The 24416-nt window shown below is 41.8% G+C and overlaps 1 pseudogene; it reads right to left on the reverse strand.

The window, feature by feature from the left end:
- Nucleotides 1-1621: 1621 nt before the first annotated feature.
- Nucleotides 1622-24416, reverse strand: part of LOC141782027 (protein NLRC3-like) — a 40629-nt pseudogene continuing 17834 nt past the window's right edge.

Genomic DNA, 24416 nt, shown 5'->3' on the forward strand with positions numbered 1-24416 from the left:
GTTGGGAGCACCGGAGGACACAGAGACACATGATTTTTTTCAGGTTACCTGTTTCATGTACTACTGTCACGATATAGCGACCGTTTTATAAAAATAACTTTTGTTAATCATATATGCTCCAATCTCACCTACTTCAGTTTTAAGTGGTGCTAACATTTGTAATCAGAATCTGTACAGAATGTAAAACGATCACCTGTATATAGCCATAACAAGGCTATGAGATAATAGTTATGCATGTAAACACACCATGTCCCCGTGGTGTTGATATGGGCCACAGTTCCAGAAAATGAGCACAAGTAAAGCGTCTGACCAGAGCAGATCATTTGTGATGTGAGAATCAGGGTCGTTACAGCTTCCTGTTAGCAAAATCAACACTACTTATGTTATGGGATGATACCAAAAATATGCTGTAGTAAGACTTGAAATTGTAGCTGGTGTAAACATTCCCAAAAGCTTGTGTTTGTCCGGGCAGAACATTTCTCAGAAAATTCCTTTCAGAGATGGAAAAGCAGCAGCAGGAGGAGTGTAGTACCCACGTACGCACAGTTCTGAAGTCAATGCAATGCATCAGGGTGAGAACAACGTCAAAGCCACCTTTGGGCCAGACTGACTGTACAGCAGCCAGTCATACCAAAAGTTATTATATTCTACATGTGCAACTTTTTCTATGCAAAAGGAGAACAAAAAAACATCCAGCAAGTGACAAATGATGCACAGGAATTGGAGACAACCCATGTAATTCCTGTGCATCATTTGTCACTTGTATACTGCAAACCAGACCATGACTGTGAACTTATTGTTGTTAGTAGACAAACGTAATAAGCAGGTTCTGCAGAGTCTCTGCAGCCTGCTCGCTGGGGTCCGTAGGGTCATCAGGAGTAGCAGAAGATGGCAGAGCGAGGGGCAAGGCGAGGTGGGGGAACTGCTGGGAGAGGCTGTGAGCAGGTGGTCCCACCACACTGTACGCCTTTAGGGCCGAGAGCCCGTTGAGAACTGCTACATCCAGAAAGGTCATGTGGAAGAAAGAGGAGAAGTCAAAGGACAAGGCGTCTAGCTCCGCTGCAACCCCTCCTGCAAGGGAGATAGTAATTTCCTGGTCGGGGTAGGGAGCCTCTGGTGCTGCGCTGTGGATCCGTAGGGTCCGTAGGCCTAGCAGAGCTAGGTACTGACTGTCCATCGGTTTTATTCCACAAAAAGACAACCGCAAATGGCAAACCGTGCTTCCGTTCAGCAGCTCCTCCAGAACCCAAAGCTCCTTCACCCACACGGCGAGTCGTTTGGGTTCTCTGAGCCCAGCGGGGGGCAGAGCGGAGCGCAAAACAGTATGGCATCTGCACAGCGAGTTGGCCAGAGCCTCGTCACAGTCCCGGACGGGCGCGGAGCAGCTGCAGTTCCGCAGGTTGTGGCCCGGCGGGGAGCCGCTGTCGAACAACAGCGTGGTGTTGACCGGCAGGGGAGTTTCAGAGTCGGGGGCAGAGCTCGTCGTCCGAGGGATGGGGGTCAGGAAGAACAGCAACCACAGTGACCATGGCAACGAGACAGAGGAGACAGTGTTTGGAGACATCTCCATGGAGATCAGAAGAGACTACATCTTCACCAAGTGGAGAGACCGGATTGTGGAGACATGGGCGAAGCTGTAAGCGGATAGAAAGAGTAAAGTTAGCATGCACATGTACAAGTAATGAATGGTGTACAGACAGAGGACTGAGAATTTAGATGTTGACACTAACTCTCATCAAAGACCAGAGCTCAGCAGTATCCCAGATTTATTCACCCCACTATGACTCACTCCAGTACTTCACTAAAAGCACATGACACACAAAGAAACTCTCTCTCTCTCTCTGTGCCCTATAGTAACCTGCTTCTAAACTGTATTTTTACAACATGTGGAGGCCAGCTTAAGACCAACAACCAACTGAATTCAGCTCTTTATTTCCAGTCCAGTCCAGCCCTCTCTCTCTCTCTCTCTCTCTCTCTCTCTCTCTCACACACACACACACACACACGCACACACATAATTGAGCCACTTATTTCTTGCTCTCCGATTTTACTGGGGAGAGGTCCTTCCAGGCCCCAGGCTACTGCGGATGGCGTACGGCTGCTTGTAAAAGTTCCTGCGCCACGCTGCGATGTGGTGAAATAGGCAGCGGCACAGTCACATTAAATGTTCAGGAGTAAATGAAACACTGGCCTCTTTATTTCCCCCATCCAGGGACGGTGGAAAAGTGGACTGAATAAGCAGTCTTGACTTCCAGAGTCAACTTTTCCCCACACTTTTTTTTTCTTTGAAAGGGAGGAGGACTTTCCAGTAAAGGTTGGACAAAGTCTACTTGATTGTTGAAAAACAGGCCTGATCCATCATCCGTCCAAAATACATGTGACGCATTTGGTACCAAAGACACCATTTTTACATTTTAGATCGTTATTGTTATATATATATATATATATATATATATATACAGTATATATTCGTTCAAAACCTTTTTTCTGTGATAAAAACAAGACTAAAACTTAAGTAAAAAACAGTAGTACTGCAATTTTTGTTTGCCAACATTACTCATGCTGGAAAGTAAGAAAGTAACAGATTTATGGAATACATTGATCTAAAATCCTTCTGCGGATTAGACAGGAAGTAGCAACAAAACAGCTGGGACAAACCATGGAAAAAGGCAGGCTGACATTTATAAACAGGCAAGCTATAATGCTGATGTAACATTACTAAGTAGTGTAGATGTGGATGTACTTTCAGTGGGCTATCGGTAGGTGTGAGTGAATGAGTTGACACCGCCACCCTACTGACTGTCAGTACTGCAGTTTATTAGTGTGACTTCCATTTATTATGTCTTAGTGTTCACTAAAGTTATTAAAGTCACCCTTTTGTTTGTTAGTATTGATAGAAAGAAGATGGTGCCGCTGAAGGCTTCCTCGGTGTGTTGGTGCATAATGTTTCGTCTTGCTTTGTTTCTGACCAGGGTCTGAAATGACCTTTTTTTACCTTTGTACCTTTTTTTGTTCTGCCACTTTTCAGATCTCTGCACTAAGTGAAGGAATAACATTTTAGATCTGAAGTCATTCAATGTTCGATATATTTCACATAAAAACATTATATACATGGTAAATTCCAGTGTTCGAATTACACTGACAGACTCAGAATTACACAGACTGACTCAGGAAATCCTTTGTCCCCCGAGCCATCAAACTGTACAACACCTCTCTAGGGAGGAGGGGGACAAAGTTAATGCAGCGCACTTTAATAGACTGAGCTACTTTTTAATTCTGTACACTACAAACAGCTCTACTCTGCACCCTTATAGACTGGTTTTACTGTATTCTACAAATAATGTACAGCTTTATTCTGCACTTTAGTCGATTTAAAAAAAAAAAAACTTCTCTACCTCAGTTCTTATTCCACATTATATTCCGTATCTCCTATCCAGCACTATATCACTTTCTGCACTATATTCACGTTTGTAATAGTCCTGTATCTTAGTTGTTACCCTGCACTATATTAATTTTTAACAGTTTCTTCTGCACTATATTCACATTTTTATTAGTCCTGTATCTCAGTTGTTACCATGCACTATATTCATTCTTAACAGTTTCTTCATCTCCTGTTATTTTTATATCTGGTATATTTTTTATACTGTGTATTACTTACTTGTGTCTTTTTACTAATATGTGTACTACTTACTTTTGCCTTTTTGTACTAATATGTTTGCACTATGGAACTGTAATGCTGAATACTTGAATTCTCTCGGGATCAATAAAATGACTATCTATCTATCTGTCTAGCTTCCGGGGGAGCCCTATTTTTGTGGGGTGTGAGGCTACTGTAAACAGTACTTTACTTCACTTTGCTTCGCTTCGTAATAACAACTCAATGGCACCTCCGTTAACTTTAGTAGCTCCATTATTTAGCCAAGCAGGACTGTGCTGCCCACCAGCTACTAACAGGTAACGTTACTAACTCTCCTCCTGTTAATTTCAACACAGGTTTGTTGTTCACAGTGTCACATTATCAGGGAGAAAATAAAGTGCGTCCCCTCAGGTTTAGAGGCTCCACGCTTTTGACCACTTTTTTTTTCTCTCCACCGTGTCCCAAACAAAGTGAAACATGATACAGTGTGCGTATGCGTCATTGTGCACCGTAACTGTTGGAAAACATCAATAAGAAGAATCGCTAGTCACGGAGGCATGAGATGCCAAGGAATCGGACAATTACAGTTCTCTCTTCCCACCCCCAGCATTTTCCCTGTCCGCCAAAGTGACTGATGGCCTGACGATTTATCCGCCACTGCCAACAATTTACCCCCCTTTGGCGAGGGCTAATTTCAGACCCTGATTCTGACTCTGAATTATTATCTCTGTACATAGCATATATTCTTTATACTGTCAACTTTTGCACATTTACACATTCCATCCTCCATCCATCTGCATATGATATTTTTAATATATTTTCAGTAGTTTTTATTGTACGTGAAAACCTATAGCAATAACCTGATTCTGAAATCAATGTATGTCTACAGTGAGTTTGGGGTGTGATGTAGCATGTAACATGTAATGTACCCTAAGACATTCACTCAGTGACTGTGTGTGCATTTATATGCTGTGTGGGATTTGGCTCATTGGCCTTGACCACTTTCTCAATAAGCCTTTTCCTCACTCATGTAAAACTGGACTGCATATGGTCGGCATAACCACAAAAATAATAAGCGGGTTTAAAAAGGCACACGGTACGCACATTTGTATCTGTCTGAGGTGCCTCTACACTTTGTGTACCCAGGAAGCACTTCCCCTTTCTCTGCAGCCTGTTTGCTCGTCACATGGGACATTATTTATTCCCTGAGTATGCAGAATTTTGAGAGAATTGTAGAATTTTAACCTCTTGTCCTTACTTTTATTGTTTAGTGCACTATTCATCGTAAAGCACAAAATTGCACACTGAAAGTGTCCAAACTTTTTAGGTACAGATAACAGTTTTAAATCCAATTTTACAGTCCAACATTAGAACAATATATTTTACTTTAGAATCTTCTGCTAAGTGCTGGGCCATTGATGAAAAGCATATTGACAGTTTTCATATTACTTGAAGCAAGACTATGTAACATTTGCTAAACTGTAGTGCCCACAAGTTGCAATTATAGGATAATGATAAACGCCAAGATGAAGTGCAGCAGTAGCACAAGAAGAGTTATGAAGTCAGTCGCTGCCACAGTGTTCATCTGCTGACATTGTATGAGACAGTGTGGCGTCTGTGAAAGTTTTAGGAAGGTTGTATTGGTGTGGTAAGCTAGGGATGAATAAGTGTAGTAAGAATGTGTGTACATGTTAATGAAATTTATTGCAGGAGTAAAAGTGGATGTGTATTGTCCGGTTTTACTGTGTATATTACTGATAAATGTTACTGTTGGTGTTTTTGCAATATCTTATGCTGTGTTCACACCAAAAGCAAAGCAATTTGTTTTGCCTTGTGTTACTCGCACTAGACACGCCACAGAGGAGGGCGTATTACCTCCATGTAGATACCTACAACATTTCATCCCATGTACCATGTAAGGGATAATGTACAGCGAGCCATTGTTGTGAAATAAACCCTGACAGGGGTTCACAAAAATGATCGGCTTGTTGTACATAATCCTGCTTGTTACACGGCTACTTACTTAAGTAATCAATAATTTGACACAAAAATGGTCCTCCAGAGTCCGAAATCAGAACTACTCCCATAGCAACAGTCTGTTATACATAGCAACGGTCTTCTATAAAGAAATAACAGACCGTAGAACGCCGTGATTGACCAATCAGAATTAAGTATTCAACAAAGCTGTGTAAAAAGGACTAAATAACCACTATTGCTGCTTTGTACATGTTGTGGAAGTCCCAGATACATCGGAAAACAGAACGCTGTCATTTCTGGGTTCATAACATCATCCGGAGGCGCTCTGTGAATTTCACCAAGCTGTATTCACTGTATTTAGCAGCCAAATTGACTGAATTAATTAGGTTTTCTACAGCATTGTGAATCCAAAATAAACAGATTTTCCTGAGATTTAATTGCAATAGAGGGATTAAAAGGATGCTGAAATATTGACATAATGATGCCGATGTGTCAAAAGTCTGAATTCATGTTTTGTCAGGTCTGTCTGCAAGAAGACAAGCAAACAACTTTTAAAATGCTTGTTTTTTTAGAGTTCAGATCAGTGCTAGGCTATGCTAACATTGTAGCTGCTCCAACAACACTCAAAAGAATGTCATCTTGACATAAACACAGCAGCAACGTTGTTTATACGATAGACAGACCATGGATCATCATCGTTACTATGATGTACTGTCGTAGCTCTGGGTGCCCACAGACGGCTGCAATATTTTGTTCCTACATTTCTGATTCAACAACGTCAGGAAGTCAGGACATCAGGACGTCACTGACGTCAGGAAGAGAATCTCAACGCTGATAGGCTTTCGGAGCACAGCGTCATGCAAATTTCTTGCTTAAATTGAAATATTTCAATTCACGCAAATGATGTGAATTCTGTCTAATCGCGTCGCCCATCGTGAATATTCACGTCTTTGCATTAATGACTTTGTGTGTAATTGTATCGTAAATGTCAAACTTTGCTTCACGTTTGGTGTGAACACACCATTATTGTCAGGAAAGTGAGATACGCATATTGAGATATGCGAGTGAGTAATATAGGATAGGAATAGGATATAAATATTATGATATAAGTAATTAACAAGCACTGGCTTGGAGAAGACTAAAAGCTCCTGTCTGCAGTGCTTCATGGTCTGTGTATTGCTTACTGCCAGTCCAGATTGCCCCTACGTACACATGAAGTGTATAAGTAATTAACTCCTTCAGTTCTTGGGAACAAAGGAGGGATTTGCTCTGAGGGTATGGGGCCTGCTGCGGTCACCACAAAGCATCAAATAACTGGGTTGCACTGACAGGAAGGTTAGTGCACACACTCTCTTGGCTGAGGTCAGTGCAAGCAGCAAAGCTGTCTTGAATGACAACTCCTTCAGAGAGGAACGCTCCAGAGGCTCAAAGGAACCCTTCACCAAGGCCTCGAGCCCCAATGGCGGTTCCCACTGCGGGGAGGAGGCACACATCATCGGGCGTTGTCTCCTGACACTCTGCAAGACCAACTTCATGAGTGAGTGGCCAAAGACCGGTATTTCGCCAAAACCCTCTTGGCAGGAAGAAATGGTTGCTGCACACACTTTAAAGGGATAGTTTGAGTGCTTCATTCACAACGTTGACGTTCTAATTATTATTATTGATAACTTACAGAAACATTGCGTGCTGTCCACCTTCTCTCTTTCTCTCTCTCTCTCTCTCTCTGTAATCGTCTCAGTCTTCAGTCCAAAAGTCAAAATGTATTGAAAAAAGATGGATGTAACCATTTCCAAAATTCATAACATACTTTTGCTCCTCCATGGACTATTACTGCATCGGGAGGCAGCGTGAAAATAGTTTTTCTAAAAATAGAAATCATATGAAAATAGCACATTTTACACTGCTAAGAGTATACCAGTTTTATGAAGTTTGTAACTGTGTGTGTGGAGGCTGCGTATCGACTGATGTACTTGCTGCGCTATGGAAACACAGCCATCACAATGCGCTAAACGGATGGAGACTGATGAGGCATTAATGGCCTATCAGCGCGAACACAAGACGTTCTTTGGCGTGACATTTGAGAGCCCGGCAGTGCTAGTGCTCTCTTGATCAATTTCAAGTTCAAATTAGCCTTAGCAATAAATAAAAAAGCCATTGTTTAATGTCGTCGACCGTCTAATTTTAAACAGTATCGGTTCAGGCACCGTTTAGGCCTCTGCCGAGGCAGCCTGAGAAGTGGAGGTGGCAGGAGGCGTGGGTGCTCTGCATCGCCGATGCTCTCCTCCTCACCTTTGCCTCATGTTTCATCTGAGGGTGAGCGAGCAGCAGGCGACGGCTGAGCTGTGATTCCTCCTCATCCAGACGTTTAAAGCGCTGAGTGATGAAGCAATGAAATCTATCCAAAGAGCCCTTATGTGGCGTTGGGGGCTCCTAGGAGATCATCCTGGTCCTTCCTCTGGAGGGTGGTGAGTCCCGGCCACACATAGCAAGAGCCTACAGTGGCCAGAGACATCACACGGCCCCCCAGCTGTCGAAACACTCTGAATCAGATTAATCATTCGGCCGATGCTGCGGTCAAAATGTCAGTCTGAGACGGTGTGGCACACCCAGACTGTTACCAGCTGCAGCCAGCTGTGCCCCCGGTTGAAATATTATAAATATAATATCATGCAGCAGCGGCGGTAGAGGCTTCCTGTCTGTGGAAGCAGGTGGCTGCTGCCAGGACACCTCGACACCCTGCCAGATATCTGGTAGAGGGGGCGAGACGAAAGCCGCCTGAACTAAAGGTTCCTACACATTTTCCATTTAAAAATTCCATCGTTTCCATTCTCAAATTTCCAGCCTTCTCGGTAAATTTTTCAGACCATGTTTGACTTTGTAACTTTGTGACTCGGGGAGCAGAGGATGCTGTGACAAGACTACAATGCTTTGGCGCCTCCCTCATAGCTGAGATGTCAAACGATTTTACACAAAGTTTTGCATCCAGCTCTCTTTTCACATTTGGAATTGTTAAGCAACCTGGCTTTGTGTTTGGGATCGTCAAGCCAGCCCTCAGAAAACCTGCATTTACCCGTTGTGGCCGTTCAGTCCACAGCGCTATGAAGAAAGTTGGTTTGACGTTCCACTGTCAAACATCTTGCACTTGGGGTAATGCCGCTCTAGGTGAAAAACAATTATGCCGCCCATCTATTAACAAGAGGGGAAGGCCGGGGGAGAAATCCATCCAGGGACTTTGAGATGGAGAGGCTTTTTATGCGAACGCCCGAAAAATATTGGGCAGTAATTTTAACACTAACAGCTTTTGTGATATATAGAGTATCTGGTGATGCTGAAGACCTTCAGTTTGTCACATTCAGGATGAAAATGACTGAGCTGATCATTCATCATAATTTCAACCAAAATGAGGATCAGTCCAAATTGGGAGGGGCCGCTCGTATTCCCCCTCAATATGTAAACTATTAGATTGTCCCAGTCAGACAGGCAGCGTTCTGCTCCGTGCTGTCAGCCTGCAGCTTTTGGTTATGTTTTATTATTATATTATTATGTTATTTTGCCTGTAATGAATAGTTGGCCCTTGCCATGTGTCACACTATAGGCAACTGCCTAGTTTACCAATACGGACGCGCCAGCCCTGGCTGTGACATACAGGCATATAGAGGCAGCTCTGTGTAGGAGTGTGCCTTAAGTCGCACGCCATAGCCTACTCCTTGCCCGCACACACTCACACAGTAGTAAACATTTTGGCTGCACTGGCTGCTCCAAACACCATGAAAAACACTCTGCTTGTATGATCAATTTATTTTGATAAATTCTGAATTTTATATTTTAGAAAACAGACTAGGGGCAACAGTCTGGAAACAGAAATGTTTTTTTCCCAAACTCTCTTTTCTTTTTTCCATTCTTATCCAGACCTGGAAATTACTAAAATCAAATTCCATACTTGTTTCACACTGCGTAGGAACCCCGTGAACTGAGCGACCCGGGCCGTAAAAGCCACGGCAGTGATGGCTCACAGTCTTGGGTGGAAAAGTGGCGGGGGCAGCTATAGCCCAACACGCTCTGCTGCAGTGGTCATCACTATAGCGGGAAGTCCCAATGGAGAGATGCTGGCGGTAGACTTCCACGGGATGCTGATGTACAGGACACCAATGAGATATTGTCATCATCATGATCATCTGCTGATGTGAACTGCAGTGGAACATTAGCGCCCGGGGCGGGAACCTCAAAGGAATCGATCTTGAGCACCGGCTTGCTGTCATCACAATGAAGCGTGATTCCACTTGAAGTGATTCCACCACTGCTGCGTTGAATCTTGGCCAGTGCTTGGCAGGCTGGTGACTGCTGAACGCCGCTCTCGCCGTGGACTGCACCGGGGCACATGAGCAGGTGTCATGAAGATCCGTCCCAGCAATGAGGCCGGGACATGACGAGCACTGACGAGGTTCTTGAATCTCCATCTTCATCCGTGGAGATGAGCGGTCAGCGGGCCGTTCGATGAAGAGAAAAAGGATGACGGACAGCGGCGTGTGCTGCCTTATATACTGTGGGGGTACGCACGTATTCGGGTAGGCGCGTCCTGATTGGCCGGCTATACTTTTGTGAATTTTCAGTGGGTGTATGCGTGCGCATGATTGGAGGAGAGTATTACCCATGAGTTCAGAGTCGGTGCCTGTGTGAGTTAGAATTTGTACTTCACTGTGTGTGATGTTGTTCCCCTTTTCTGCTATACATACAAAATAACGGTGACATTTCCACCCAGTTAAAGCAATTTTTCACTAATGTTAGAGGCAACTGCATGACGTGTGTACAACATGATTTAGTCACTAAGTCTGTTTCCATTGCACTTCTCATTTTGCTTTTATCGATACACCAACTTTCCACCTCAGCCAAGTGGAAAAACTTGTTCGCAATGTTTCCACTCAGGTTTTTTTCATTGTATATTTTATCTTCTTTTATTTGTTTTTATTTAGAGATTTTAAATCTTCCACCTAATACACAACATGCTGAGGGTAATAATTAGATTTTAACCTTAGAGGTACATAATGAGGGGAAAAAGAGCAGGGAAAGTAGATGTTAAGGGGTTAAACTACAAATTTGGCATTAAAGTCCCATTTCTGGTGTCATGACTATGCTGCTATAAATACACTTGACTTCACTGTGGTTGGTTTACAGTAGCAGCTGCCCTCCATACACACAGCCGGTCCTCTCCATCCTCCACCGTCTTACCTCACTGCTAATATTAGTCATCGTCTTTCCAGCTGTTCCCAGCAGCGTCTGGCTCTCCCACACGTTATACATGTCACTTTCTCTCTTTTACCATCTGTCTGTCCTTGCTCTCTTCACCACTCCTCCTTTTTCTCCCCCCTTTTGCTTCCCTGTCCTCCGTCTCCATCTCTGTAATCCCTGCAACAAGCTCCAGCTGCAGGACCGGATGCTGGGAGGGAGGGCTGAACAAAGATGAAAATCTACCACATAAAAACACATTCCTCAATACTTAGCTATGACAATGTGATATTATATATGAATTATATTATGATTTCATACCATATGTATGTATTTGAATCTTATTCTAAAGCATTTATGTGAGAAGAAATGTACCACATAAACTTGCTTGAAGTGTGTCTATTGAATAAAAAGTTCATTATGCTATGCCTTTCTGATTCTGATCCTGTGTGTGTGTGTGTGTGTGTGTGTGTATGTGTGTGTGTGTGTGTGTGTGTGCGCGTGCGGCAGACAGAAAGAGAGTTAAACAGGGTGAGAGATGTTTGTGTGTGAGAAAGAGCGCGAGGTGGCCGGCGCTCCACACGGCTCCAGCTTGTTAAAGGAGAGGCTCAACGCATTCCTCTGACATCATGCTCCACCGCAGGCACCCACCCTAATCCTCCCTTCCTCTCTCTCTCTACACCTCTTCCTTACAGTCCCTCTCTTCCTCTATGTCACCCATCTCTTCTCAACGTCTCTTGCTCCTCTCCCTCTCTCTCTCAGCAGCTGCAGCTCCACACGACTAAAGAGACGAACTGATGATGGGGGTTCACTCCAAAAAACGACAAATATGCATCGAAAGGTTTTCCCTATATCACCATGTCCTGAAATGTAGAGCTTATTATATTACTCTGCTATGAATATGTTATATATGACACATTTAATTGACTTAAAATAGAAACCAATTTAGAATAAAACAGCAGCACAAGCTTATAAAATTGTTTTAGCATGGGTGTCCCTGTGACTCATTTGAACCCTGAGCTCTGACAAATCTTGTGGTCTCTTCCTGCTTCCCATGTTAAAACATCTAATGATGCAGAGCCAAGTTCGTCCAAAATTAACAATTTGTTAGTCACAAAAAATCACAACATTTCTCAGTACTTCCCTACTCAGCCCCAAGTGCATTGCTTCCAACTGAAATCAGAGCCTAGAGCCTAGAACCTAGAGCCAGAGCCTAGAGCCTAGAGCCTAGAGCCTAGAGCCTAGAGCCTAGAGCCAGAGCCTAGAGCCAGAGCCTAGAGCCTAGAGCCAGAGCCTAGAGCCTAGAGCCTAGAGCCAGAGCCTAGAGCCTAGAGCCAGAGCCTAGAGCCTAGAGCCTAGAGCCTAGAGCCTAGAGCCTAGAGCCAGAGCCTAGAGCCTAGAGCCAGAGCCTAGAGCCTAGAGCCAGAGCCTAGAGCCAGAGCCTAGAGCCTAGAGCCAGAGCCTAGAGCCTAGAGCCTAGATGCACTTAGCTTAGTATAAAAACTGGAAATGGAGGGGAAACAGTTAGTCTGGCTCATTCCAAAGTTCACAAATACTAAACATACTGCATCTCTAAAGCTGGGCTGCACAGTGGTGCAGTGGTAAGCACTGCCGCCTCACATCAAGAGGAGCGCAGGTTCAAACCTGGCTTGGGGCCCTTCTGTGTGGAGGCTTTGCATGTTCCCCCCGTGTTAGAGTGGGTTTTCTCTGGCTTCCTCCCACAGTCCAAAGACATGTATTGGCCGTAGGCGTGAATGGTTGTCTGTCTCTATGTGTCAGCCCTGTGATAGTCTGGCGTCCAGGGTGTACCCCGCCTTCACCCAATGTCAGCAGGGATCAGCTAAAAATCTTTGTATACAGTGGCAGCTGCTGAAGCATTTGTCTTGCATTAGGACTGCAGACGGTTTATTTTTATTGACTGTTGTACAGTAGAATCAGGTTAGCAGGCTGTAAAGCAAAACTCCAGAGTCTCATAATACTGCTAATCTCCAGACCACGCTTGTTAGTTTGGTTGGATAGAATGCAGAGCAAAACTTGATTTTCCTAAACTATTTCTCTTGGGTATAAGACACAGCGCAGCAGCAGTAGTATTTCAATGAATAGCAGCTTGACATGACAGCCTGCATGTGTCTGTCTGAGTCAGAACATAGACACAAACAAGTCTCCCTTACTTTAGAATAGACTGGATTACTGTAATGTATTGGAATCATTTGGCACAGGTATTGCTATAAAACACACGCATAGATGAGAAATCCTGGAGGTGCTCAGAATGACGGCATGTCTGAAAATAATTCAGGTCCATGGCAACTTACTAAATTGATCATGCTTTCCACCGTGCGTTATGGTCAAACAGCCCGGACTCACTAAATGGTGATGAATGACACGGTAATTTGTAAGTGCAATAACAACGCCTTTGTTGCTTTTGGCGCGTCGTTTCAGACCATGTAGTCTTTACTGACTGCAATGCAAACGCATCCGTGTGCTACGCTCAGAGCTAGTGACGTAGAATAAAAAGTGAGAAAGACTGCTTATGGTCGGGGTAGAGGGGAGGTGGATTTGTCAAAGAAACAACAACTTTCAACTAGGAGACCGCTGTCCGTGTCCCAAAGTGTTGTTGAGTTATTTTAAAGTGACGTTAGTGACATTTGTGACATGTTTTCCGTACTTATGTTGTTTACGTACATATTTGACTTACTTATTTTAAGCCCAACCATGTTGTTTTTCATAAACCTTACTAAGTGGTTTTGTTGCCTAAACATAACCGTGTGCGCTTAATGGTAACAATGTGGCATTAAATGACACGCGAAAAGCCTAAAATGTCACGTCAAAATGGCGTGCTATTAATACAATTTGGGTCAAATGTTCGGCAGGGTATTGTTGCCACCACCACAAAAAATACATCATAATAACATGACATGACAAAGGCCTTGGGCCAAGGAGGTTATGTTTTCACCGGCGTTGGTTTGTTTGTTTGTCTGTCTGTCTGTTAGCAGGATTACTTGAAAAGTTTGCAATGGATTCTAATGACATTTTTGGAGGTGTGGGGAGTGATTTTGGTGGCGATCCGGATCATGATCCAGATTCAGGAATTTTTTCCAGGATTCCAATCAGCCTGAGCATTAAGACCCTGAGGTCTTAATGCACAGTGTAACTGATGACGCATGACCCCGCCTTCTTCGAGCAGAGGCATACGTGTGTGGATGTGTGGCGAGGCTGGCCAATCATGGTGAGAAAGAAAAAAAGCGGTAGCTGACGGGATGAGAGACAACGTAGTGTAACGTTATACATACATAACAAGGCTGCTGAATGAGAGAGACATTCGCCGATACGTTACACGGAAACACATCGTGTTAATAACAAGCCGACCACCTCACGGTACCGCCAGCTGTGAGCTGTGATCTGTGATCTTTTTTTAAAGTCACGCACCTTGACGGAGGTCTGCGCTCTCCAAGTGCAATTCTAGTTTCTGTTATATTTGTCTAGATTCATACCTTTCATTATTTTATATTTCCATACACGATAACACATTTAGTTTTGTATACAGCACAATACAAGCAAATAGTTTAATTTCTGGCTACCATCTTTGTTCAGATTAGTAAATATAGTCGCAATTTGGGAAACATGTTAAAAACCATTACATTATTAGATTATATTTTTATCCATGTGGTTAAAATAGTCCTATCATGAAAACAGTGGTAGTTTAAATATCACCATGAATGACTTTCTGGAAAAACGTCCCAAACCGCTAAGAGGTAAAGTATGTTTGTTTTTGTGATTTGGGTGAACTGACCCTTAAAGATATTAAATTTAAAAAAATAGGCAGTGGATTACCAGTACAGATCATTTTCCTCTCAGGCAATAGACGCACAATGTGCGGTTTGGGCTGACAGATTACATCACAACTCAGCTGTCTGTGATATGGACACTGTGATTTCAGTGGCCATATGTTCCTAATTAGAGAAATACAACCAGGATAATTTCCCACACCAAATATATAGTTGCAATTGAAGGTCAGTGTGGGGGTCACCAATTATAGATTGAACATTAAAGCACAAACAACATGTGTACCAAGTGTGAGCCATAAGCAGCACACATGTGTTCTGTGTATGCAGCAGAAAAACGACTGATGAAACAAGCCCACCATATGACAGCACATGTGCACGTGAGTGTATATAGCGTACTTACGTGGACAGCTCAGTGCTGGCTAAGGTGGCATGCTGCTGCCGTCTGGCTCCAGGCTGATCTATCCAGCTTCCTCATGCGGTGAGAGCAGCTGCAGCTTCCACATCTGTCTGCAGGTTGACTGGAAAACCTCATCTGTCTGTCTGACAGCAGAAGAGAGAGAGAGAGAGAGAGAGATTGTTAAAATGGAGGGAGAGAGAGGGAAGAGGGAGAGAAAAACAGAGAGAGGTCTTACTTTCTGGACACTGGATGGATACCTTTTGCTTCAGATGTGACAGCATGACAGACTCAAACACTCCGTTTTCCCCTGCTTTCTTCTCATCTTTCTTCCCATTCCCTCACTTCTCAGCCTGACTCTCCTCCTATTTTGGGACCCGCCTCTCATTTTCCATTTTTTTCCACATAGAATGGCTGTATATGCTGTCCTCTAGTGGCCCAAAATGTTATTACTGATGATTGCTGTTACTATCACAGCGACAAAAAAACAAATTTCAAATTTCAGTATCTGTGACGGAGCTGTGGAGCTGTGAGTGTGTATTTGAAGACCGAATGACAGTTGTCACAATGACGGTGAGTTTGGCCTGTGTGAGTAGGTGGGCATGCCTGTAAAGGGGAAGACTTGTGGGTACCCATAGAACCCATTTTCATTCACGTATCTTGAGGTCAGAGGTCAAAGGACCCCTTTGAAAAATCGCCATGCCAGTTCACAGCAAAAATAGACAGTGAAAATGTTCTATTTACAGTATATTGACATCATACTAGCAACATTACTACCGTTTCATTGTCCATATCTGTAGAATGAGTCACAGAACAAATTTTATATTTATATTTAACTTCCTGTTCCAGTTTCCCGTTTTTTGTATTTTTTTTTGGTTTTTTTATATTGTTTTCGTCCCACTTTGACCTTTTTCTGCCTTTTTCTTTGTGCTCCACTTAGTGTACAAGATGGGTGGGGTTTGCCTTGTGAAGACATTATATTGTAGAAAGAAGATAAAAGACTATAAATACAGGAGTTCCAGGGCATAACACATAACACTTTCAGAAAAGTTTAAAGCTTTGAATGTGTGTGTGTGTTCCATCTTTGAGAGAACAGGCTGTTCTGTTTGGGACACTGGAGTTAAGGTGAGAGTGTGAGCTAAGGTCATGCAGTACAACCCGTTCATATTTGCACCACGGCAGCTGTTGTTGGTAGGAACTGAAACTGAACCAAAAAAATGTAAGAGAGAGGGAATAGAGCAGATGGAAAAACTGGCTCTTGTTTCTATAAGGCAGTGAGATCACTTCCTGTTGGGTTCCCGTGTTGGCGAGAACAGACAAAGACACCAGAACACCTAGTACTCCCAGAACCATGATGCTGGGTGGAGCCGCGGCGGGCAGCTGGTGCGTTACTTACTGAAATATTCACATAATCTCCTTTTTCTTGTCTTTATTTACCTAAATATATATTTTAAATGTAATGTAAGGTTCCTCTTCTCAAACTAATGATCAGGTCACAACATCCAGTTACCACATAAAACAGTTTAATTCCATTGTCTGTGTCTATTCTTTTATACTCTGTGTTTAGCTTTAATAATATACTACTACTACTACTACTACATAAATACTACTACTAGTACAGCACAAAATACAATGGAAATTGTTCCGACAGCCCATTATTCAGAAACCCCAATAGTCTGAAAAATGTCCCATTGGAACAAACAACAAACAGAAGCACTAATGGCTAATTATTATGCAGTATGACGTTATCAGACCTTCTCGATTTTTTTCCGCACATGGGAGGAGATAGCTTTCAGGGCTTTCTACCAGAAATCTCCTTAGGTTTAGGCAACAAAAATACTCGGCTAGATTTAGGAAATGATCATCCATCCATCCATCCATTATCTGTAATCGTTTATCCTATTTAGGGTCGCGGGGGGGCTAGAGCCGATCTCAGCTGACATTGGACGAAGGCGGGGTACACCCTGGACAGGTCGCCAGACTATCACAGGGCTGACACATAGAGACAGACAACCATTAATTTTCACATTCACACCTATGAGTGAAAATAGACCCTTTCTGGCAGAAACTAAACTAAATCCCTTCAGTAAACCAGCTTAACTTGGTTGAACGTTTCATTTTTCAACCAAAATAAAACACATTGGCAATAGGGTTATAAACTGCAAACTGTCCTCCTACAGTAGGAAACAGTTGAAGACTTTCTTTGCCTCGTCACTCATTTAAAATGTAAATTAACTTAATAAACTGACTTTTCACTATTCAATTGTTCTGATAAATTCGTTTCACAAAACAGAACTCTGATTTATAGAAAATGTTCTAAAAAAATTGCATGGACATGTTGACTGGTGGTGTTTCGGGATGTCAAACAGTAACATCACACATCTTACTTTAGTTTATTTAACTTAGTTCACAGAAGAGCTGTTAAAGTTTAATATCAGCTGAAATGAAACGTCTTTCTTTAAGAGTCATACAAAGTCATACATTAGGATTTAGTAGTATCATCTGTGTAACGGGGGAACCCAGATCTGTTAAATTGAGCAATATGTTAATGGAGTCTGGCAGTCACTGGATTCCAACTACTCCAGTGTGTATTTTCGGACCAACGGGCCGTCAGACGGCAGTCTTCCAGGTGTGTGAGGTTATTGGTTGCATGTGAGGCGTTTCAGTGCAGAGATCCTTTCACGCTGATATCAGATATGGGTCACTTCAAACATGAATGTGAATAGCCTTGGCAGAAAGATTGGACCTGGGGAAAAAAAAATCTGTGTGCTCGGTAGATGCAACCTTATTTAACTTCTCTGGGGTACAATAAATTTCACCATACCGTCAAACATCAATCCATCTCCCTCCAGTCCACTATTTCTCTATCAGTCTATCTATTTGCAGGATCCAGAGCTTCATCTAGCTGTTTTTTTTTTTATTATTGTAAGCAATAGTCATGACAAGAAAAGTAGGGTATTTTCTGTTTCCATCACCAACAGCATACACTGGCACTGAAAGTTGCCACTCACACAGACACACACTCACCAACACGTTGTGGTTCCAGTCATGCAAAGTTCTTTGGAAGTGGACGTCTTTCTGTGATTCTTGGAAAAGACAGCTTTTGTATTGTAGTTCTTCTATTTCTCAGAATTTCTTATGCCAACCACAAACACTCTGTGAAACCGACGTGTGGTTGAACCAGGAAGTCATCTGCAGACAACAGACAGAGGGTTTTATTGTTTGCTTTCCAATAAAGCTTGAAAACCTGTCTGATAGTCATATCACTTGTGTTTCTCGGCCTGTTTCACAACACTACCAACATTGCCATGTTCCAAAATCTCATCAATTACCAGGTAAATAAAACATTACTATAACCCAAAGGACAACTACGGAGCCCCCCTAAAACTCCTAGGAGAACATTTTTATTAACTTGTTTCCTCAAGTTAGTAACTCGTTCCCTCGAGTTCGCTTTTGCATCATTTTGGTGAATTTGTAATGGATAAATATTCAATAACTTCAGTAATGTACAGTGTAGTACCATCAAAATTACTTCACACATCAATGATCTCCTCATAGTTGTACTACAACACTTAGTTTGGAAAAATATTATTTTGCATAATTCTTTTAAATTTTGTTATGGGAAAAATATTCAATAACGTCAGTATTATGTAGTGTAGTACAACCATAAATTACTTCACACATCAATGGTCTCTTCCTGATTATACTTTTAAAACTAATTAAGACATTTGATGGCACTACACTTATAAAAGTGAAGTTATTGAATATTTTTCCCATTAAAAATCCACCAAAATTATGCAAAAGCATATTTTTCCAAACTAAGTGTTGTAGTACAACTATGAGGAGACCATTGATGTGTGAAGTAATTTTTATGGTAGTAATGACAGTAACCTCTTTATTGCCAGTGGTGGCAAAAAGGAAGTATTATGCTTAATTACAGTTGTAAGGTACTGTTTGAATATTTCCACTCTATACAACTAAATACATCTCCTCCACTTCTACTCGTTGGGACTCACTCCTTTCTATTTCAGAGAAATTAACATTGTACAATATTGTACAACATTGTTATTCTACTACATTTATCTGACAGCTTGTGACAGGTTACCTTGTACACATAAAATATGTGATCAACATGTAAAATGAGATGCAAATAGATTCAATTATCATAAAATACGTAAAAGGATCTCCACCTTGAAAAGACTTTAAGTAAATGTAAGTACATTTTGTTGATTATACTTCTGCAATTTGACTTGAGTCAAACTTTTGAATACAGGGCTTTCACACTGTGTCTGTATCACACTGTGCTATTAATACTTTTACTAAGTAAAAGACCTGAGTATTTCTTTTGCCACTGCCAATATCAACATTCTCCCTCCATGCCGGAGGCTGCGACACGTTCTCATCCCAACTTGTCACAAACTGACGCTTCGTCGGACCCCTCGGCGTCACTTTATGGTCGCAGTAAACAGTAAAGTGCTTCACATTGTGAATTCAAACAAACGCTTGCTTAAGTTTAGGCAACAAAACCACTTAGTTTTAGGAAAAGAGATCATGGTTGGGCTTAGAACTACTACAACTACGCTTGTAAAGTGAAAATGAAATGTAACATTAAGACGAGACATTAACGAACAGCTAACTTATAGTTTTGCAACTTTAAGAAACAGATATTGTAAGCATTTATAATCCTGCAGAGGAAAGGATTCAGTGTCATCATTTCACCTATTTGTTAGTTTCCCTTTTGTTTCGATCCCCTGCGGTGGAGGATGTTGAAACCTGGCACGGAGAGGTGTTTGAAGATTGTCTTTACTTCTTTATGAGGCTGCATGTACCTCATTACAGGGCGCTCTCTCACTAGGAGTGACGCCATGCGTGCACGTATTAAAGGCCTTTAGGTTTTATCAAAAGCTCCAGTGCTGAGAAATGAAGCCAACGCAGAAGCGCCTAATGCTTAGGATGGGTTAAATGCAGAGGTCACATTCATGTATGTACCGTGGTACCACCAGCTGCCATCTTACCGCTGACTTCCGTTGCTCCTAAAGTAGTGTTATTATGGTATGGACGGCCTCTGAGCGACACCAACGGCGTTACCACGGTTTTGCACTCTGCGGCTCGCGTTACCACAGTCTTGGATAGGAAGAAGTGAGCGGAGGGTTACACTAGCAGCACTGTGAGGCTGTATTTAGACACAGCGGAGCTAAATGCTAATGCCAGCATGTTAATATGCTCACAGTGACAATGCTAACATGCTGATGCTAAGCTAGTATAATGTTGACCATGTTCATCATCTCAGTTTATCGTGTTAGCATGTGAACATTTCATAATCAGCACTAAATACACAGTTCAGTTGAGGCTTGCAGGTATTTGGTCATAAACTAAAGTCATTGGACAAACTGAATATGTGACCTGATGATGAGAACAAGCCACATGCATCAAAACACCATTCCAGCTTAGAAGAAGTCAACATAAAATTCAACGTACCTCTGTGTTTCTTTTCTCCCTCCTTTTTCCTCCTGCTTTCTCTTTCACTGTAGAAGTACCTGCTCTCTAAAATCAACCCGGACGACTTCACCTTCCTTCATCTTTGCCCGTGAGGAGCTTTCAAACCTCTGAGGAGCTGAGCTGAAATTCCACAGGGTCAGTTAAGTCAAGTTAGGTCAAGTTGGCAATTGAATACCTTCTCCCCCTCTCTATTCTTCTGTAACCCGCTCTCCTCTCTCTCTCTCTCTCTCTCTCTCTCTTTTTACCCTCTGTTTTTCTCTCCCCTATCCGTAGCCATGGTAACCCCACCAGTTTGTTTGTTTCATTATTAACCCAACATGAAAAGCACAGCATCCTCTCACAGTTTGCTGTTATGTGAGTGTAACCTGTGCATGTGTGTGTGTGTGTGTGTGTGTGTGTGTGTGTGTACTTGTTTTCATGACAAATGAAGACAATTCTATGATAACACACCTTCAATATCAGGACGCTCGAAAAAATGAGGACATTTTTGAAGTCCTCATTTTTCCGAGCTCACCACAGTGTTCTAGAGCCTCCGTAGCATTAAAATCAGGTCTGACCAAAATATAGCCATAGACAAAATCTCAACAGATGGATGTATTCGTAGAAACATGGCTCGGAAATATTTTGATTCCCAGGTCTCTAGGACCTTGGGAAAGGCACGTCCCCATTTGTCACGTTTTTTTTTTTTTCAAAGTCCTGATATTGTCTATAAACACGTGTGTGTGCTCACACAGATCAGCTTTTTAACTTGATGTGTTTATGAGTGTCATGAGCCGGTTCATGAGCGGTGCGTACAAGTTTATTATTAATCATACAATAACCCAAAAACCATAGTGAGGTGATGAGGTGTGTTAATCAGTGTTATCAGTGTGTCAGCAGATGGATGAGTGGTTGTGTGGTGAATGAAGGGTGTAAAACCTAATCTAGTAACATAGCCAAAGCCAACCAAACAAGAACATGGTGGTGTAGGAATGGAGAGATCTCAGCTTTATGTTTAAATCATGTTAATAAATCTATTTAGTATAAAACTTAAGTGTTTTTTCCTGTTTTGTTTTCTTTTACTGACTTATACAAATAAAATTCTTCTGAATATCGGATGAAAAATTATTCTGTCTGTTGCAGCAAAAAAATTATTTCAGCCATTTTCCTGCATTGCAACTGTGCAACTCTTTTTCATAATCCAAACACAGATGTTAGCCAGAAATGACACATCTTATTGCTCAATTAGTACAATGTGAGGCACAATTTTAAAAATGTATTATATTATCATTTGAGTTACATTTGTTTTTATTGATGTTTCTTCCAATATACAATTCCAATATCGTACAAAAGGTGTGAACGTTTTGCCTATGTTTTACAAAAAAGAGCAAGGACATGCAGTTTCTAACAACCTGGATTTGGAAATACAATCACAACTTGGTAAACTTAGTTTTTATTTTGCAACAGATGTTCAGAAGTGTGTCTTCAAAACAGCTCTAAGTGTTGCTGATGAAGGACTTTATGGATTTCTCAAAGATAGTCAGAAACTAGTCTGCTTAGCTCTGTGACTTGAGTATAAAGGTAAGACATGAGAGGCACAAACTGTAGCTACTGGGTCTGTAAAGTATACTAGAATATACTCCTGCACTTATGTGAACATGCAGTTTTCTCTCCCTGCTGAGGAACACTGTGAACTTTTATTTATTGTATGAGATGTTAAAGAGGTTCTGTCAAAACCAGTTGCTGAATGCTAATATGACGAAATACCTGCAGTGTCTTCTTTACTACAATGATGAGTTCACTGTTCAGCGCAGTAACAGATATTAGTTCATCTTAAAATGTGGACAGAAAACCACAGAAACATATCTAAGTTTTAAAAAATGAAAGCGACCGTTAACACATTTCTACTAACTACATTTCTTTGTTAATATCGCAAAGTTAGCTAACTTATTTTAAAATGAGTTAACTCAAAATACTTAAACATTGATGAAATAAATAAACTTGTTTTTCTCTTCGAAAAGAAAAAAACAAGAATTACCGCCTCACGGTTGTATGCCTCCCCCAAACAGTCAAGTTGCAGTTTACATCCATGTCTGTTGAAAATGTCATCACTTCATCATTTTATTATAATAAACATTCATGTGAAATTGTCATAATTAGCATTTAAATTCTTGAGTTATGGCGAAAAATTTATTTTGTGAGGTCACAGTGACCTTTGACCACCAAACTCTAATCAGTTCATACTTGAGTCCATGTGGACGTTTGTGCAAGTTGTGTGCTGAGTTTAATTTCGAATCCAGTTTCCATCATTTTAAATCAAGTTTAACTACATTATGATGACACTTAACCTTTACACAACCAAGTCAGTCAGAAAGAAAGCATTCACATCATCAGTTCAGTGTTCACTGCATTCATTCAGATAAACCACCTTTGTGGTAAAACAGAGGGAATGGTGACATCTGCTGGCAGAAAGCAGCTCCAGCAGGAACAACAGAACATGAGCGGTGGTGATAACGACCGCTTCAACACGGATTTCTGAGGGGAAAAAGCTCCACGGGGTTCTGTGTTAAGTCATGTAACGTGAAAACTAGCAAAGTCACACATAAAACTGGAATTTTCCTGTATGTACATGATTAGTAAATATAAAATCTAGAGTATGCATGTTAATCAGTTCTGTTTGTCTATTTTGCCTCAAACATTATATCAAATATTAAGGTGCTGACTTTACACCAAAATCCAGATATAATCTCTTTGTAGTCAGTTGAGAAACTTAAATGAAGCCTCGACTGAATTCTGAGTAACAGACGTCTCTTTCCCAATGTAAGTCTATGGGAAAAAGTATTTTTGGGCCCAATGGCATCACGTGAAGCACACGGAAGTTTTAGTACCGCCGTTTGGCCACTATGAAAATGGGCATCAAAGCCCGGCACTCTTCCTAAGGGCTTGGTTTTAATAGGGTAACTTTATTAACTTCCACTGTTATTTAGAAATATGTGGAAATAAACAGCAAAACTCCATCGTTCCACAGGGTGGGGCTGCGACACGAAGCAAAGCAGAAAGATCTATTTAAATGTGTAAATCAACAGTTATGTTGCCATAAACTGAACTATTCTGCAGAAGCATTTGGGGTTCATAATATATGAATGAATAAAAAAAAAAGACAAAATAAGATCCAGGTCCGGGTGGTGAACCTCTGTGAAACATCAATACACGGCTGATCCTCTCAACGCATCTTCGTTTCTGATCACTCAGACTCTGACAGAGATCACCACCAGCTGATGACAGAAAAATAGAACAGAAGTCATGAATCAGAGTTTACAGAGACTCTCTTCATCAGCAGTCAGTCAGTGATGCAGCACACAGTTCATTTATGAAACTATCATTGGCAGCAACAACCTCCATATCTCCGCTCACTACTCAATATCTCCAACAGTAACCGCAATTTATGTTCTAGCAAATTCATTAGTATGGTCGTTCCTAAAGTCTGCACCTCCTCTGGTCGTCACCCATTCCAGTTTGCTGCTCCTAGTGAATGGAACGAGTTGCAAAAGACGCTAAAACTCCAAACCCTCATCCCGTTACCCTCCTTTAATGGCTCTTTGGGCAGACCACATCATGGTTACTAAATGTAACCGTGGTTCTATGAAATAAGAGCCAGTTATTTGAGGCTTCAGTCAGACTGATCTCAGAGCTGTGACAGAGATGAACTGATCAATGAGAGAACAAAGACTTTCTGATCAGATTTGATGGTACGACAATTTGATGGATGAGGACCACTGTCTCTATACATGTTGTGATGCTGTCAGCTGTAATCCAGCTTTATTTCCTGGAGACATGAGCACAACAACAATATCTTCTTCACATCAACTCTAACACATGATCACAACAAGCTTCTGGCTGATCTGATTGGCTGACTGTTCTC

Source organism: Sebastes fasciatus, chromosome 14 (genome assembly GCF_043250625.1).
Source record: "Sebastes fasciatus isolate fSebFas1 chromosome 14, fSebFas1.pri, whole genome shotgun sequence".
NCBI lineage: Eukaryota > Metazoa > Chordata > Actinopteri > Perciformes > Sebastidae > Sebastes > Sebastes fasciatus.